At 40.2% G+C, this 17,929-nt stretch overlaps 1 non-coding gene across 1 annotated transcript; it reads left to right on the top strand.

Annotated features, from left to right (window-relative positions):
• Positions 1–8,250: 8,250 nt before the first annotated feature.
• On the top strand, positions 8,251–8,354 carry LOC112704851 (small nucleolar RNA R71). Its single transcript, XR_003155452.1, has one exon. It is a non-coding gene; the product is annotated as a small nucleolar RNA R71 (small nucleolar RNA).
• Positions 8,355–17,929: the final 9,575 nt, after the last annotated feature.

The following is a 17,929-nucleotide window of genomic DNA, read 5'->3' as shown; positions in this document are numbered from 1 at the left end:
AGCAGAACCTTCTGTCCTGGCTCAAAGACTCTAGATGACAGCTTTCTGTCATGCCACCTTTTTGCTTTCTCCTTGTAAATTTTGGCATTTTTGAAAGCATTGAGTCTGAACTCTTCTAGCTCATTCAACTGGAGTAATCTCTTCTCTCCAGCTACCTTAGCATCAAGGTTTAGGAACTTGATTGTCTAGTAGGCCTTGTGTTCCAGTTCCATTGGCAGATGACAGGCTTTTCTATACACAAGCTGGTATGGAGAGGTCCCTATAGAAGTCTTGAATGCAGTTTTGTATGCCCACAAAGCATCATCCAGACTTCTTGCCCAATCCTTTCTACGGGTGTTTACAGTCCATTTCAGGATTCTTTTTAGTTCTCTATTTGAGACTTCAGCCTGCCCATTTGTCTTTGGGTGATATGGGGTTGCTACTTTGTGGTTAATTCCATATCGGACTGATGCATGGGAATTTGTCTCTCAACAAATCTCCCTCGGCAAGTATACCGAATTATCGTCAAGTAAAAACTCACAATAGAGTGAGGTCGAATCCCACAGGGATTGATTGGTCAAGCAATTTTAATTGGAAGAATGCTCTAGTTGAGCTAAGCAGAAAGTGGATGGTGAATTGCAGAAAATTAAATGGCGGGAAAGTAAATGACAGAAAATAAAGTGCAGAATCTTAAATGGGGAATTAGGGTGATTAGCATGAAATTAAATAACAAAAAATAAAGAGAATGGGTAAGATCAGAAATGGGGAGTTCATTGGGTTTAGGAGGTATTGTATTCTCTGGATCAAGTTCATTTTCATCTCTTCCTCAACCAATGCATTCATTGATCTCCTTGGCATCTTAATTGATTGGATCCCAATTCTTTGACAATCCAATCTCTCTAAACTTGAACAATTGCCCAATTCCTTGATTTAATTGCTCATGAGAAGAGATGAGGTATGGTCACTGATTATACCACATGTATTTCCAAATCAAAGTGTTGATAAGGTTAAATGTCACAATACCCATCCAAACCCCAATTTGGTCCAACATGAGAAAGCATTTCTAGCATGATCTCCTCATCCCTTTTCCAAGGCTCAGAGAAGATCCAATTATGGAGAGTTTCTTTCCCAAGATAACAATCCAATTAGATGAAGATCGAAAACTTTCTAGTAAGATCAAGAGAAAAGAAAGAAGAAAAATAATGAAAACTATGATTGATCTATCAAATTACAACAGAGCTCCCTAACCCAATGAAAGGGGTTTAGTTGTTCATAGCTCTGGAAAATGGAAATGAAGAAGAAGAAAGATACATTCTAACTCTAGAAGTCGCAGAAAAGTAAAATATACAGAGTGTAGCTTTCTCCAATATGCCAATTTTCCTTCTAGTTCAAAACTACTCCTATATATACTACTCTTCTTGGTCTTCCAGTCAATTCTGCAAGTCTTTGATATGTGCTTTTGATCTTAAGTTGAAGCAGTTGGGAACCTTCAGTGGGCTCAGCTTTATTTGCAGAGAGAAAGTGATGTAAGCATGGACTTTGGCTTGGGGCGTTAGTGGCGTTAACGCTGAGTGACATTATGGGTTCGAGAACGTTAGTGGCAATCACTTTTCTCACTAACGTTCCCCCCATATGGCCCACGTTAAATCCAACATTAGTGGCACTAACGTAGCCACTAACGTTGCCTTACAAACCTTCGCAAGCGTTATTGGGACTCACCTTTCCCAATAACGTTGCATTGTGCCCCTAGCCCCCACGTTAGAGCTCACATTAACTAAGTTAACGTGGCTCTTAACGTGGTTATGTCTCGTCTTCGCAAGCGTTATTGGGACTCACATTTCCCAATAACGTTGTCTTGTGCCCCTAGTCTTCACGTTAGAGCTCAAGTTAACTAAGTTAACGTGGCTCTTAACGTGGTTATGAATGCCATCCCAATGTTAGTGACAAAGGTGAGTGTCACTAACGTTGGCTCATCAATTTCACTCCACGTTAACTTTCACGTTAGTGGTCTTAACGTGACCACTAACGTGGGCAATGCAAGCTTGATCCAACGTTAGTGACAAAGGTGAGTGTCACTAACGTTGGCATTGTTCCTCTCTTCCACGTTAGAGTCCACATTAACTTAGTTAACATGGCTCTTAACGTGGTTCATTGCCACATCTTGGAGCGTTAGTGGTGATCAGAATTACCACTAACGTTGGAGTCTTTTTTGTCTCCACGTTAACTACCACGTTAATGTAGTTAACGTGGCAATTAACGTGGCTCATGATGGCTTCGAGGGCGTTACTGGTGTCCACTTTTCTCATTAACGCTGTAGGCTTATCCCTATTCCACGTTAGTACCTACATTAACTAGGTTAACATGGATGCTAACGTGGCTCTTCCTTACTTTCTTTGTCCTGAAATTACACAAATAAAGTGCATCAAAGCTCTAATCCAAGTCATGAAATCATGCATCATCCATATTAACATTCAATCTTTGCATAATTCTCATGAAAATAATGTAAAATTCACAATATTTGTCTAAATCAAGATGTAAGTGTTCTTTTACCCAAAACTTACTTATTTCTTAAGAAAATGCATGAAACTACCCTAAAACAGAAAAGAAAAGGTTAGTGAAACTGGCCTAGATGCCCTGGCATCACAACACCAAACTTAAAGCTTGCTTGTCCCTAAGCAAGTACTGAAACATGAATGATGAATGAAAAGGCAAGAGGAATGAATCATTATTGTGGAAGTTAAATACTTAGTTTTATGGAGTTTCATGCATAGCAACTTAGGTTCATTCCTTTACCAGGTTTCAGACCTTTATCATACCTTGAACACTTGCTTAATTACATCCCCTGAGACTTCCTAGTTATTGATCCTTCCTTCTTTTGTTTTCTCAAGATTTATTGCATTCTTCCTTTGGCTAAGTGCTCTGTAAGAGGGCGACTCTTTATGATAAGCTTTCAGTCAACACTCCCGAACCAGTTGGTTCAAGGTGCTAGGTGTTGAAACACCCCTAAGGACTTACTCCCTCAAGTCTCTTTCCCTCATACATACACACCACAGGCACATGGTTTGTTATTTTTTTCTTTCTTGAGACCTTGGTGTCCAGCACCTCTTTGGGTTACTAAGTGTTCTGTAGCAAGGGTTACTCTTGATAGTGGACTTACAGCTGATAATCCTGAGTTAGTTAACCCAAGTTACCAAGTGATAAGGTACTCCTAAGAGCTTATTCATCCAAGTATATCCCCTATACATGAGCACCACAGACACATGACTCCATCTTAAAACCCTTGGTGCCTAGCATTATTTCTTAGTGTGTTTCTTTCCTTTTTCACTTTTATTACTCTTTCTCTTTTCTTATTGGGATCTTATTTGTTTAGTTAGTCTCAAAGGATGTGTTTCAAGCATAGGATTCAGGGTAAATAGTTGCCTTATTTCCTTGTTTGGTGAACCAACTTAGCTTACTAATCTTCCTACCACAAACATATAGAATTTACTTCACAAAATGACTCCACTCTTATTTTTCATAACATTTTTTTTTCATTTGGCTTAAGGGACAATCATACAAGTATGCAAGATGAAGTTGAAAACCAGGGACACTAGACTAGTAATCATAGACTTTAACAATAATGAAACTTAAATGCAAAATTGAAAATCCTAAACTACTATGGAAGCATGTTCTATTTCATACATGAGTTTCCTTATTTAAAGCTTGAAAAGGTAGAGAACAAGAAGGAACTCCACCACCTTTTACTCATGAGGTTGTTCATGCTCTTTTGCTTCCTTGTCTTTTTCTTGACTACTTGACTCCCCCACTCCTTTGCTTTTCCCAATCAATTTCTTCCAGAAGCCAGCGTCTTCCATTTTCTTTTTCAGTGTTTCCTTTTGTTGTTTCACCTTCACCTCCTCTTGATTCTTCAGTTTTTGTGAACTGTTTCATATTTTGGAATGGCAGAGTTTATGTGATGCATGTTCTCAGCCACATAAGTCAGCTTGGCTTGAGCGTTTATATTAAATTCTTCTCTGTGTAATTGCCGCCCTTCATTAAGCACATTGAACTCGTTTGAATGCTTTCATTTGAGCTATCTGCCTTTGGTTGAGCTCTTGAAGGTGCTTATCGTGACACTCTTGTCTTTCAGACACTTGATTGATGGCTTGAGTGAGCTGAGAGTAGTGCTCTTGTTGCTGCTCCATTAGCTATTTCTGCCATTCTCCTTGTTGGTTCATCCACTTTGATAGCATTTTCTCTTGATGATCCATTCTCTGAGATTGAAAATGCAACTGTTGTTCTTGTCCTTCCATGTATATTCTTGATAAATCGTCAATGGCTCCTCGAATGTGACCCAAATTTATGTTGGTTGGATCATAGTACCCTTCTTGATGATATTCTGTTGGTTGGGGTTCTTCTTGGAAAGGTTCTTCTTCTGATGTCTTCATCCTTAGATGGGGTCTTTTCTGCTGTTGAGCTGGTGTCACATGAGTTATGTGTTGAAGTGTAAGTGACCTCCCGAGACTTACCCAAATTGGATTACTGTCTTCGAAAAGTACCTTGGCTTTCATGCATAATCTAAAGATGGTGCTGGGGTACCAAAGTCTAGCACCCGAATCACTCTTCCCTGCTAACTCTTGAATTCCCTCAGCTATGATTTCGTGCACATTGATGCCTCCACCCTTTATTAAGAAATGTACCATAGTAGCTCTAGCGATGTTGACCTCAGAATTGTTTGTAGCTGGGAGGATAGATCATCTCACAAGCTCAAACCATCCCTTGACTTCCGGGATGAGGTCAACTCTCCTAATGAACCGTGGTCTCCTATCCGAGTACCTTTCCCAATCCGATCCTATAACACACATGTCATTCACAATTTCTTCAAGTTCATCATTGTCAGGGCCATTACTTATTCTTTCCTGATAGCTGAGCTTATCAAAATGGGGTGATTTCAGATGAAGAGTTCTTGTTTAAGCATTGGGGCTGAAATCTACCTCTGTTTCTCTTACGTAGCTCTTGAAGGTGAGGGCTATGGTCTTGTCTTCTCTAACCACATTTGCATAGAATTCCTTGATGAGGGTCGCATTTACCCTTGCTTCCAGGTCAGTGAGCTTTTGCCAACCCCTTTGCTCAATCTTCTCTCGAATTTGTGGACATTCATCTTTGTTGAACTGGAATGTCAACTCAGGCAGTATCTTTTTGTTCTTTATTCGTTCAAACTCGAGCTCATGGAAAGCCATTTTGAATCTCCCTCCATCAAAGGGAATGCTCTCCACTGGTTCATTCCTCTTTTTCCTCTTGGAGCTTGATGATGCCATCAGTGAGAATTGGTTTGCGAAGGTGGTGATGGATATGAGTTTGAAAATAGAGTTCGGTTGGTTTGAGGCAAGATGTGTCTTAGAGGAATGTGTTTTGAGAGAAGGAAGAGAGGTGAGTTGGATGAATAGTTGAGAAAGGTTAGAGTGGTGAAGGTTCCTTATATAGGCCGGTGGTGAGAATTGAAGGGTGTAGATTGTTAGGAAAATTCAATGGTGGACAGTTGGGGTTTGGTACAAGGTGAGCACAAGGATCATCATATTTATGAACTGATTGCTTCGGTTTCCAAGATGACCCTTCTCATCCTTTCATGGCAACATTTTCCAAGGGGTTCTCCTTGAAGACAAGTGTATAACCCCCCTAATTGAAATGGCCGAACCTCCTTCCATTGGTTGTTCCATCAATCTACTCCAATCCCCTTTTTTTCATTTCCTATGCAAGACAAAAGGAATATAAAAAGTTAATTGAAATGTTTTTTTTAGATATGATTTTCATGAAGATAAAACAACTGACTTCTTTGAGGCCTATATATGCACATTGGTGACACCAAACTTAGTTTGTGATTATGGGGTGTTTAAGGGTTTAATCAAGACTCTTAGCCCAAAATGACATAAATTGTGTTCATGCCATCTTAATGTGCCTTGAACACCAAACTTGTTATTCACTATATGTTGCATATAAAGGTTCTATTAAATGTTTGTCAAAGTTATTTTGAAATTCATGATCTTACTTTATTAACACTAAAGAATTTAAAAGAAGGGATAAAAATCATGGGTTGCCTCCCATGAAGCGCTTCTTTAGCGTCATTAGCTTGACGTTTGGTCCTTGTCAAGGTGGCTGATAATGCTTGAAATCTTCTCCCCTTGTAGTGAACCTATGTCCATTGGCCTTGTTGATAAGCTTCATATGTTCTAGGGACAAGACTTTGTTGATGATGTATACTTGAGGTAGCTGAGATGGGGTGGTAGGAAGATGAGGTGGGATGGTTGAATAGTGAGTAGAGATCACTTCATCTCCTGGGGAGAAGTCCTCTGTAGGGATCTTCTTGTTTCTCCACCTTCTGGGTACTTTCCTCCTTGTTTTCATTGATGCTGTCTTGCTTTCTATGGACTCTTTCTCTAAAGACTCTTTGTTGCTAGCTTTGCATGACTCTGGTGTGCTCAGCTCCCCTTGAGTTACCTTTGAATGAGGTTTTTCCTGAATATATGGCTTCCCAACCAATGGGGTTTCCAACTGTGTTGTTTGTGCTTCATTGCTTGTTTCTTGCATCAGTGTTTCATTATGCCCTTCTCTTGATTCTTTGTTTTCTTGACTTGCTTCTTGCCCTGAATTGAGGACATTGAAGGTGAGTTGTTCATCATGTATCCTTAAGATTATCTCTCCCCGTTCCACATCTAAGTGCCCTAGTAGTGGCTAAGAATGGCCTCCCTAAGATGATTGGATGGAGATGACTTTCTTCCATCTCCAGGATAATAAAATCTACGGGAAGATAGTAGCTCCCAACCTTCACCAGCATATTTTTAACTACTCCTATTGCCTATTTTTGAGTTTTGTCAGCCAATCTGATAATTACATCAGTAGGAGTTAGTTCATTGATTTGGAGCTTCTTCATGAGGGAGAGGGGTATTAAGTTGATGCTTGCTCCCAAGTCATAGAGCCCTTTGTCAATCTTTGTTTTGCCTATAGCACAAGGGATGTGGAAGCTCCCTAGGTCTTTTCTTTTTTTAGGTAGCTGTGGTTGGATGAGAGCACTGCACTCCTTGTTCATCAGTATTATTTGCCCACCTTTCAATGAACTCTTTCTGGTCAACAGCTCTTTTATGTACTTAATGTATGCAGGCATCTGTTGGAGAGCTTTAATGAATGGTCTGTTCACCTGAAGGGATGCAAACATATCAAGGAACCTTGAGCATATTCTTCTTGCTTCACCACCTTTGAGTCTTTGAGGAAAGGGTGCATATGGGTTTAGACCTTCTTCTTTTAGCTTCTCCTTCTGTGAAGGATTGGTTTCCTGATTTCTCTCCTCATGCTTATCTTCTGGACTGTCTTGAAGATGTTTTGCTTGTGTGACTGCTTCCCCCACACTCACTTCATCACTAGTGGTGATCACCTTGCACTCTTCCCATTTGACTTTCTTAACTTCTCCTCTGGGGTTCTTCTCTGTGTCACTTGGGAAGCTGTCAATGGACTTAGGAATTTGCTGGGATAGATATCCTACTTGGGATTCCAGTCTTTTGATGGTATCTCCTTGGTTCTTGATGTTGGTTCGCACCTCATCCTTGAATGCTTTGTTGTCCTGGACTTCCTTACATAAACCTTCAAGTAAGGTTTCAATCCTAGAGAGTCTATCCTCAGAGTATGATGGTAGGTTTGGGTTATACGAATGAGGATGATCATTCTAATTTTGATATGGATATTGAGGAGTGTGGTTAGGTGGTTGTTGATATGATCTTTGTGATGAATGTTGGTGGACAGCATGGTTGTTAGGATTTTGACGTCTCTGCTCTTGGCCTTGGTCTTGTTGGTTTCCCCATCCAAAGTTGGGGTGATTCTTCCATCCTGGAGTAAGTTTTGGAGTATGGATCATGATTTTGCCTTGGTGAGTTACCAACATAGTTAGCTTGCTCCCATTCACCTCCTTCCTCTGTGTTTACTCCTTCTTGGGTTGATGGTTGTGTGGTGATTGCTGCAACTTGGTTCTTCTCCATTTGCTTTGTGAGGTCAGCTAGTTGCTTGGCAATCATCTTGTTCTGAGCTAGCAGTGCATCAACATGGTTTAGTTCCATTACACCTCGAGTGTTGCTCCTCTCAAAAGCATAGAAGTAGTCATTTTCAGCTACAGTCTCAATGACATCTACGGCTTCTTCAGTGGTCTTCTTCTTGTTCAAAGATCCTCCGGATGAGTGGTCCACTACCTTCTTTGATTCATATGAGAGTTCCTCATAGAAAATATGCAACTGTACCCATTCATTGAACATGTCCAGTGGGCATCTTCTTGTCAAATCATTAAACCTCTCCCATGCTTTATAGAGAGTTTCACCATCTTGTTGCCTGAAAGTTTGTACCTCAGCTCTCAGCCTGTTGATCCTTTGAGAAGGGTAGAATCTTGCCAAGAATTTATTCACAACATCTTCCCATGCTGTCAAACTCTCCTTTGGGAAAGACTCCAACCATTTAGACGCCTTGTCCCTGAGTGAAAAGGGGAACAAGAGCAATCTATAAACATCTGGGTGGACGCCATTAGACTTCACAGTGTCACAAATTCTTAGGAAGGTAGTTAAATGTTGATTTGGGTCTTCTTGGGTACTTCCTCCAAATGAACAGTTGTTCTGAATAAGGGTGATGAGCTGGGGTTTTAGCTCAAAGTTATTAGCATGTATGGTTGGCTTTTGGATGTTGCTTCCACAGTTGCCTGGGTCTAGGTTGATGTAAGATCCTAGAACCCTTCTTCCTGGCTCAGCATGATTCACATGGCCATCTCTGGCATGATTATGAGCTTCTCCTTCATGGTTATCCTCCATGATTATTTCAAAGAATTCCTCCTCTTCCTCTGCTCCAACAACTCTTTTGCCTCTTGCTTCCCTCCTTTTTCTAAAGAGGGTTCTCTCAGGTTCAAAATCAAAGGATATTGAGGTCTCCCATCTTCTCCCTGTTATACAACCAGCTCACAGCAAGAAAGAAAGTGCAGAAATTATAATGGTTAAAGTGGTTGTTAGTGTGAGTGGTGCAAATTGTCAAACAGTTAGTGGGTTAGTGAACAGAATTGTAAATAATGCGGGAAAATAAAAGGGAAGATAAGGAAAGGGAAGAAGTAACAGAAAGTAAACAGCTTAAACAAAATGAACAAAAGAAAAAAATGCTCAATCTAGTGATCTTCCAATTTAATCATTGTTGATTCAAAATCAATCCCTGGAAACGGCACCATAAACTTGATGCATGGGAATTTGTCTCTCAACAAATCTCCCTCGGCAAGTATACCGAATTATCGTCAAGTAAAAACTCACAATAGAGTGAGGTCGAATCCTACAGGGATTGATTGGTCAAGCAATTTTAATTGGAAGAATGCTTTAGTTGAGCTAAGCAGAAAGTGGATGGTGAATTGCAGAAAATTAAATGGCGGAAAAGTAAATGACAGAAAATAAAGTGCAAAATCTTAAATGGGGAATTAGGGTGATTAGCATGAAAGTAAATAACAGAAAATAAAGAGAATGGGTAAGATCAGAAATGGGGAGTTCATTGGGTTCAGGAGGTATTGTATTCTCCGGATCAAGTTCATTTTCATCTCTTCCTCAATCAATGCATTCATTGATCTCCTTGGCAATCTTAAGTGATTGGATCCCAATTCCTTGGCAATCCAATCTCTCTAAACTTGAACAATTGCCCAATTCCTTGATTTAATTGCTCATAAGAAGAGATGAGGTATGGTCATTGATTATACCACATGTATTTCCAAATCAAAGTGTTGGTAAGGTTAAATGTCACAATACCCATCCAAACTCCAATTTGGTCAAACATGAGAAAGCATTTCTAGCAGGATATCCTCATCCCTTTTCCAAGGCTCAGAGGAGATCCAATTATGGAGAGTTTCTTTCCCAAGATAACAATCCAATTAGATGAAGATCGAAATCTTTCTAGTAAGATCAAGAGAAAAGAAAGAAGAAGAATAATGAAAACTATGATTGATCCATCAAATTACAACAGAGCTCCCTAACCCAATGAAAGGGGTTTAGTTGTTCATAGCTCTGAAAAATGGAAATAAAGAAGAAGAAAGATACATTCTAACTCTAGAAGTTGCAGAAAAGTAAAATATACAAAGTGTGGTTTTCTCCAATATGCCAATTTTCCTTCTAGTTCAAAACTACTCCTATATATACTATTCTTCTTGGTCTTCCAGTCAATTCTGCAAGTCTTAGATATGGGCTTTTGATCTTAAGTTGAAGCAGTTGGGAACCTTCAGTGGGCTCAGCTTTATTTGCAGAGAGAAAGTGATGTAAGCATGGACTTTGGCTAGGGGCGTTAGTGGCGTTAACGCTAAGTGACATTATGGGTTCGAGAACGTTAGTGGCAATAACTTTTCTCACTAACATTCCCCCCATATGGCCCACGTTAAGTCCAACGTTAATGGCACTAACGTGGCCACTAACGTTGCCTTATAAACCTTCGCAAGCGTTATTGGGACTCACCTTTCCCAATAATGTTGCATTGTGCCCCTAGCCCCCACGTTAGAGCTCACGTTAACTAAGTTAACGTGGCTCTTAACGTGGTTATGTCTCATCTTCGTAAGCGTTATTGGGACTCACCTTTCCCAATAACGTTGTCTTGTGCCCCTAGTCTTCACGTTAGAGCTCACGTTAACTAAGTTAACGTGGCTCTTAACGTGGTTATTAATGCCATCCCAACGTTAGTGACAAAGGTGAGTGTCACTAACGTTGGCTCATCAATTTCACTCCACGTTAACTTTCACGTTAGTGGTCTTAACGTGACCACTAACGTGGGCAATGCAAGCTTGATCCAACGTTAGTTACAAAGGTGAGTGTCACTAACGTTGGCATTGTTCCTCTCTTCCACGTTAGAGTCCACATTAACTTAGTTAACGTGGCTCTTAACGTGGTTCATTGCCATATCTTGGAGCGTTAGTGGTGATCACAATTACCACTAACGTTGGAGTCTTTTTTGTCTCCACGTTAACTACCACGTTAATGTAGTTAACGTGGCAATTAACGTGGCTCATGATGGCTTCGAGGGCATTACTGGTGTCCACTTTTCTCATTAACGTTGTAGGCTTATCCCTATTCCACGTTAGTACCTATGTTAACTAGGTTAACATGGATGCTAACGTGGCTCTTCCTTGCTTCCTTTGACCTGAAATTACACAAATAAAGTGCGTCAAAGCTCTAATCCAAGTCATGAAATCATGCATCATCCATATTAACATTCAATCTTTGCATAATTCTCATGAAAATAATGTAAAATTCATAATATTTGTCTAAATCAAGATGTAAGTGTTCTTTTACCCAAAACTTACTTATTTCCTAAGAAAATGCATGAAACTACCCTAAAACAGAAAAGAAAAGGTCAGTGAAACAGGCCTAGATGCCATGGCATCACGGACCAGAGCAGAGTCAAGCTGTTTATTGTAGAAATGAGTGCCCCCATCACTGATTAGTACTCTAGGGACACCAAATCTGCTGAAGATGTGCTTCTGGAGGAATTCCAACACTGTCCTAGTATCATTAGTGGGTGTTGCAATTGCTTCTACCCATTTAGATACATAGTCTACTGCCACCAGAATGTAAGTGTTTGAATATGATGGTGGAAAAGGTCCCATGAAGTCAATTCCCCATACATCAAACAACTCAATCTCTAAGATTCCTTGCTGAGGCATGGCATAACCATGAGGCAGATTACCAGCTCTCTGGCAACTGTCACAATTACGTACAAACTCTCGGGAGTCTCTATAGAGAGTAGGCCAGTAGAAGCCACATTGGAGAACCCTTGTGGCTGTTCACTCACCTCCAAAATATCCTCCATACTGTGATCCATGGCAGTGCCATAGGATCTTCTGTGCCTCTTCTCTAGGCACACATCTACGGATTATTCCGTCTGCACACCTCTTAAAGAGATATGGTTCATCCCACAAGTAGTACCTTGCATCAGAAACCAATTTTTTTGTTTGCTGCCTGCTGTACTCTTTGGGTATGAATCTCACAGCTTTATAGTTTGTAATGTCTGCAAATCACGGTGCTTCCTGAATGGCAAACAATTGCTCATCCAAAAAGGATTCAGAGATCTCAGTAGGAAGGAGGGATGCTCCTGCTACTGGTTCTATCCAGGACAGGTGGTCAGCTACTTAGTTCTCTGTCCCTTTTCTATATCAAACTCTTGCAGAAGAAACACCTATCTTATGAGCCCGGGTTTTGAATCCTGCTTTGTGAGGAGATATTTTAGAGCAACATGGTCAGTGTACACAATCACTTTTGATCCTACTAAATAAGATCTGAACTTGTCAATGGTAAAACCACTGTAAGCAACTCCTTCTCTATGGTTGTGTAATTCTTCTATGCGTCATTTAAAACACGACTAGCATAATAAATGACATGCAGAAGCTTGTCATGCCTCTATCATAATACTGCACCAATGGCATGTCACTGGCATCATACATTAGTTCAAATGGTAATGTCCAGTCTGGTGCAGAAATGACTAGTGCTGTGACCAGCATAGCTTTCAGAGTCTCAAAGGCCTGCAAACACTCTGTGTCAAAGACAAATGGTGTATCAACAGCTAGCAGATTGCTCAGAGGTTTGGCAATTTTCAAAAAATCCTTTTTAAACCTCATATAGAATCCTGCATGCCCCAGAAAACTTCTGATTGCCTTAACATTGGCAGGTGGTGGTAATTTTTCAATTACTTCTACCTTAGCTTGATCCACCTCTATTCCCTTGTTCAAAATTTTGTGCCCAAGGACAATTCCTTCAGTCACCATAAAGTGACATTTCTCCCAGTTTAAAACCATGTTAGTCTCTTGGCACCTTTTCAGAACAAGTGCTAGATGGTCAAGACAGGAGCTGAATGAGTTTCCAAATACTGAGAAGTCATCCATGAAGATTTCTAGAAATTTCTCCACCATATCAGAGAAGATAGAGAGCATACATCTCTGAAAGGTTGCAGGTGTATTGCATAGGCCAAATGGCATCCGTCTGTAAGCAAATACTCCAGATGGATATGTGAATGCTATTTTTTCTTGGTCCTGAGGATCTACTGCAATATGGTTGTAACCTGAATAGCCATCCAGAACACAGTAGTATGGATGACCTGCTAGTCTCTCTAGCATCTAATCTATAAATGGCAAAAGAAAATGATCCTTTCTGGTGGCTGTATTGAGCCTTCTATAGTCAATACACATACGCCATCCTGTAACTGTTCTTGTAGGAACCAGTTCATTCTTTTCATTATGAACCACTGTCATGCCTCCCTTCTTGGGGACAACTTGGACAGGGCTCACCAAGTGGCTATCAGAAATAGGATAAATAATCACAGCCTCTAGTAACTTAGTGACCTCTTTCTGCACCACCTCTTTCATGGCTGGGTTCAGCCGCCTCTGTGGTTGAACTACTGGCTTGGCATTATCCTCCAATAGGATCTTGTGCATGCATCTGGCTGGGCTAATGCCCTTAAGATCACTTATAGACCACCCAAGAGCTGTTTTGTGTGTCCTTAACACCTGGATCAGTGCTTTCTCTTCCTGTGGCTCTAAAGTAGAGCTTATGATTACCGAAAAAGTGTCATCTTCTCCCAGAAAAAATATATTTTATGGATGGTGGTAGTGGTTTGAGCTCGGGTTTAGGAGGTTTCTCCTCTTCCTGAGGAGTTTTCAGAGGTTCTTCTGTTTCCTCTGGTTCCTCCAGATCTGGCTGAACATCTTTAAAAATGTCCTCTAGCTCTGATTCGAGACTCTCAGCCATATTGACCTCTTCCACCAGGGAGTCAATAATGTCAACACTCATGCATTCTTTTGATGTGTCTGGATGCTACATAGCTTTGACAGCATTCAACTTAAACTCATCCTCATTGACTCTCAGGGTCACTTCCCCATTTTGGACGTCAATGAGAGTTCGTCCAATTGCTAGGAAAGGTCTTCCTAGAATGAGAGTTGCACTCTTGTGTTCCTCCATTTCCAGTACTACAAAGTCAGTGGGAAAGGCAAATAGCCCAACCTTGACAATTATGTCTTCAATTACGCCTGATGGCATTTTAATAGAGCCATCAGCAAGTTGGAGACATATCCGGGTTGGTTTGACTTCTTCAGTCAAACCAAGATTTCTAATAGTGGATGCAGGTATTAGGTTGATACTCGCCCCAAGATCACATAGAGCTATCTTGGTACAAGCACCCTCTAATGTGCATGGTATCATAAAGCTTCCGGGATCTTTAAGCTTCTCTGGTAAGCTTTTTAGAATGACTGCACTGCATTCTTCAGTGAGAAAAACTTTTTCAGTTTCTCTCCAATCCTTTTTATGACTTAAGATCTCTTTCATGAACTTAGCATAAGAGGATATTTGCTTAAGTGCCTTTGCAAATGGAATCTGTATTTCAAGAGTTCTGAGAAAGTCTGTAAAGCGGGCAAATTGTTTATCCTGTTCCGCTTGGCGAAGTTTCTGAGGATAAGGCATCTTGGCTTTATATTCTTCAACCTTAGTTGCTGCAGGTTTATTACCTACAGAAGTGGTTGGAGAAGTGTGCTTAGGAGGGTTGTTATCAGCACTTGCAGGTGCCTGATCCCTCATTGGCATTTAAATGCCAGAATTGGATGCTGAATGGGCATTTAACGCCAGATTGCCACCCTTTTCTGGCATTTGAACTCCAGAACTAGCATCTTTATTGGCGTTTAACGCCAGGTTGCTGCCCTTTTCTGGCGTTTGAATGCCAGAGTTGGCGGCTAAATGGGCGTTTAACGCCAGTTTTTGACCCTTTTCTGGCATTTTAACGCCAGAATCATTCCCCTCTGGGCTCTTACAGTCCTCAGAGGGATTTTGGGTAGTGAATTGGTCATCCTCTGTCAGATGTTCTTTTCTTGGCTTCCTGCTACTTTGATTTGAGACGTTCAATGTCTTTCCACTCCTTAAATGAACAGCTTGGCATTCTTCTGTTATCTGCTTGGATAATTGATGTTTTGTCTGAGTTAATTATTTTTCCATATTCTGGTTAACATCTTTGGTTTATCGTAGCATCTCCTTAAATTTTGCTAGCTGTTTTGTTATAGAAAAGAGTTGTTGATTAAGTTCAGCAACTTGTTCTGGAGGACTAAATTCAGTGGATACTGCCTTAGCCTCTTCTTTCATGGAGGACTCACTTCTTAAGAACAGATGCTGATTTCTAGCAACCGTATCTATGAGCTCTTGAGCCTCCTCAATTGTTTTTCTCATGTGTATAGATCCACTAGCTGAGTGGTTTAGAGATGTCTGGGCCTTTTCTGTAAGCCCATAGTAGAAGATGTCTAACTGCACCCATTCTGAAAACATTTCAGAGGAGCATTTCCTTAGCATCTCTCTGTACCTCTCCCAGGTGTCATAAAGGGATTCATTATCCTTTTGTTTAAAGCCTTGGATGTCCAGCCTTAACTGTGTCATCCTTTTTGGAGGGAAATATTGATTCAAGAATTTTTCTAATAACTGTTTCCATGTTTTTATGCTTGCTATAGGTTGGATCTTGTAAATCTCAGTCAGGCGGATTCAAATGGTTATGAGGTTTGATAGTAAAAAGAACAATAAAACATAAAATAAAATAGAGTCACTTATGTAGTTCCTTGGTGAGAATTTTATATAAGCGTTTGGAGATGCTTTGTTGCCTCTGAACCTCTGCTTTCCTACTGTCCTCATCCAATCATGCGTACTCCCTTCCATGGCAAGCTGTATATTGGTGGATCACCATTGTCAATGGCTACCATCCATCCTCTCAGTGAAAACATGTCCTCTACAGTTTCCTTCATGGCTAATCAGCTGTCGGTTCTCGATTGTGTCGAAATAGAATACATTTATTCTTTTGCACACTGTCACTGCACCCAATAGTCATAAGTTTGAAGCTCGTCACAGTCGTCCCATCCCAGATCCTACTCGAAATACCACAGACAAGGTTTAGACTTTTCAGATCTCAAGAATGCTGCCAATTGGTTCTAGCTTATACCACGAAGGTTCTAACGTGACGGATTCGAATGCTCTGTTGTCAGGAGAGGTGATTCAGATCCGTGGGTCAAAGGCCAAAGAGAATATACTCCAGCTGTCATCCAATGACTACGTTGAACATAATGTAGACCGCTTTGTGGTATTCAGGCACGTAGATCTTGGCTAAGCGAGTAACGAAGGTTGAGTGATTGTCATGGGTCACCCCTTCATTCTGACTTAACTGAATTAAGTACAAGAGTATATCTTGGAGGAGAAGTAGGCGTGAATTGAATAGAAAAACAATAATACTTGCATTAATACTCGAGGAACAGCAGAGCTCCTCACCTTAATCTATGAGGTATAGAAACTCCACCATTGAAAATACATAAGAACAAAAGGTCTAGGCATGGCCGAATGGCCAGCCTCCAAAAAGGGTTCAAAGAACTCCCCAAAAGGTCAAAGATTCTAAATACAATAGTAAAAAGGGCTATTTATACTAAACTAGTAAACTCGGTTTACAGAAAATGAGTAGATAGTGCAGAAATCCACTTCCGGGGCCCACTTGGTGTGTGTTTGGGCTGAGCCTTGAAGCTTTCACATGCATAGGCCATCCTTGGAGTTAAACGCCAGCTTTGGTGCCAGTTCTGGCGTTTTACTCCGGAAAAGGGTCTCTGATGGGCATTTGGACGCCAGTTTGGGCCATCAAATCTCAGGCAAAGTATAAACTATTATATATTGCTGGAAATACCAAGATGTCTACTTTCCAACGCAATTGAGAGCGCACCAATTGGACTTCTGTAGCTCCATAAAATCCACTTCGAGTGCAGGGAGGTCAGAATCCAACAGCATCTGTAGTCCTTTCTCAGTCTCTGAATCAGATTTTTGCTCAGATCCCTCAATTTCAGCCAAAAAATACCTGAAATCACAGAAAAACTCACAAACTCATAGTAAAGTCCAGAAATGTGATTTTTGCATAAAACTAATAAAAATATATTAAAAAGTAACTAAAACATACTAAAAACTACCTAAAAACAATGCCAAAAGCGTATAAATTATCCGCTCATCAGCTTGCATAGAGAAATTTAGGCGTGTGGCCAAATTGCACCTTAAGAAGGGTTGCTTGCCAGGCTTCTGGATGGCATGCTGGGAGTGCATGTGGAGAAAGCATGGTCGTCGGGCGTGTGAATGTGGTTGCCAGGTGTGCATGCTTGGAGACTTGGGGCACTATTTTTTGCGTCAAAAAGATGATGGTGGTGCGCAGCTCAAACTAAATGTCCATTATAGATATATACATATTGTTATGAAGTCTTAGATATTAGCTTTCTAATGCTACTAAAATTTCCTCATTTAGACCTCTATAGCTCAGGCTATAATCATTTGAATTTGAAGAGGTCAGGATTGAGGACATGGCTGCCGGGCGTGCATGTTTTTCTTCCTTTTGGGCACAGTTTTGTTCCTTAGGGCACAATTTTGCTACCTTTAAACCTTACTTGTATTTTTCTTGTCAAAAAGCTTTAATTCTTGCTTATTTTGAGCCAAAAATTTCTGAAAACAAAAAAATCACTATTCTAACTCCAAATACTTGATTATTTATAAAAATCTATTAGAAAAGATAAGAAATTTGATTAAAAACTAAGAAAATGAATGAAAAAAAACCCTAAAAACCGCTTAAGATGACGTGTCATCACAACACCAAACTTAAAACTTTGCATGTCCTCAAGCAAAAAGAAAAATAAACAGAATTATCTTAAGTGAAAAGAGTTGAAGGGTTTTAATTTTTGTAAAATGAAAGTGGGATTTATATAATCCTTGTAGTTACATTCGGCTTCTCTTATCGTTGATGAATCTTGCATACTTAGGATTTGAAATTTTCCAAAAACTGATATCTAAATTCTATTATGAGAATTTTGGCCTTATATATCTTGAAGGCAATTACTTAACATTTTAATTTGGGAAAATATCTTTGAGGCTTTTGACTCTAGGATTCTGTCGCAAGG

Source organism: Arachis hypogaea, chromosome 7 (assembly GCF_003086295.3).
Source record: "Arachis hypogaea cultivar Tifrunner chromosome 7, arahy.Tifrunner.gnm2.J5K5, whole genome shotgun sequence".
Lineage (NCBI taxonomy): Eukaryota > Viridiplantae > Streptophyta > Magnoliopsida > Fabales > Fabaceae > Arachis > Arachis hypogaea.
Note: the sequence above shows the minus strand (reverse complement) of the source record. Positions and strands in the feature narration are given on the sequence as shown.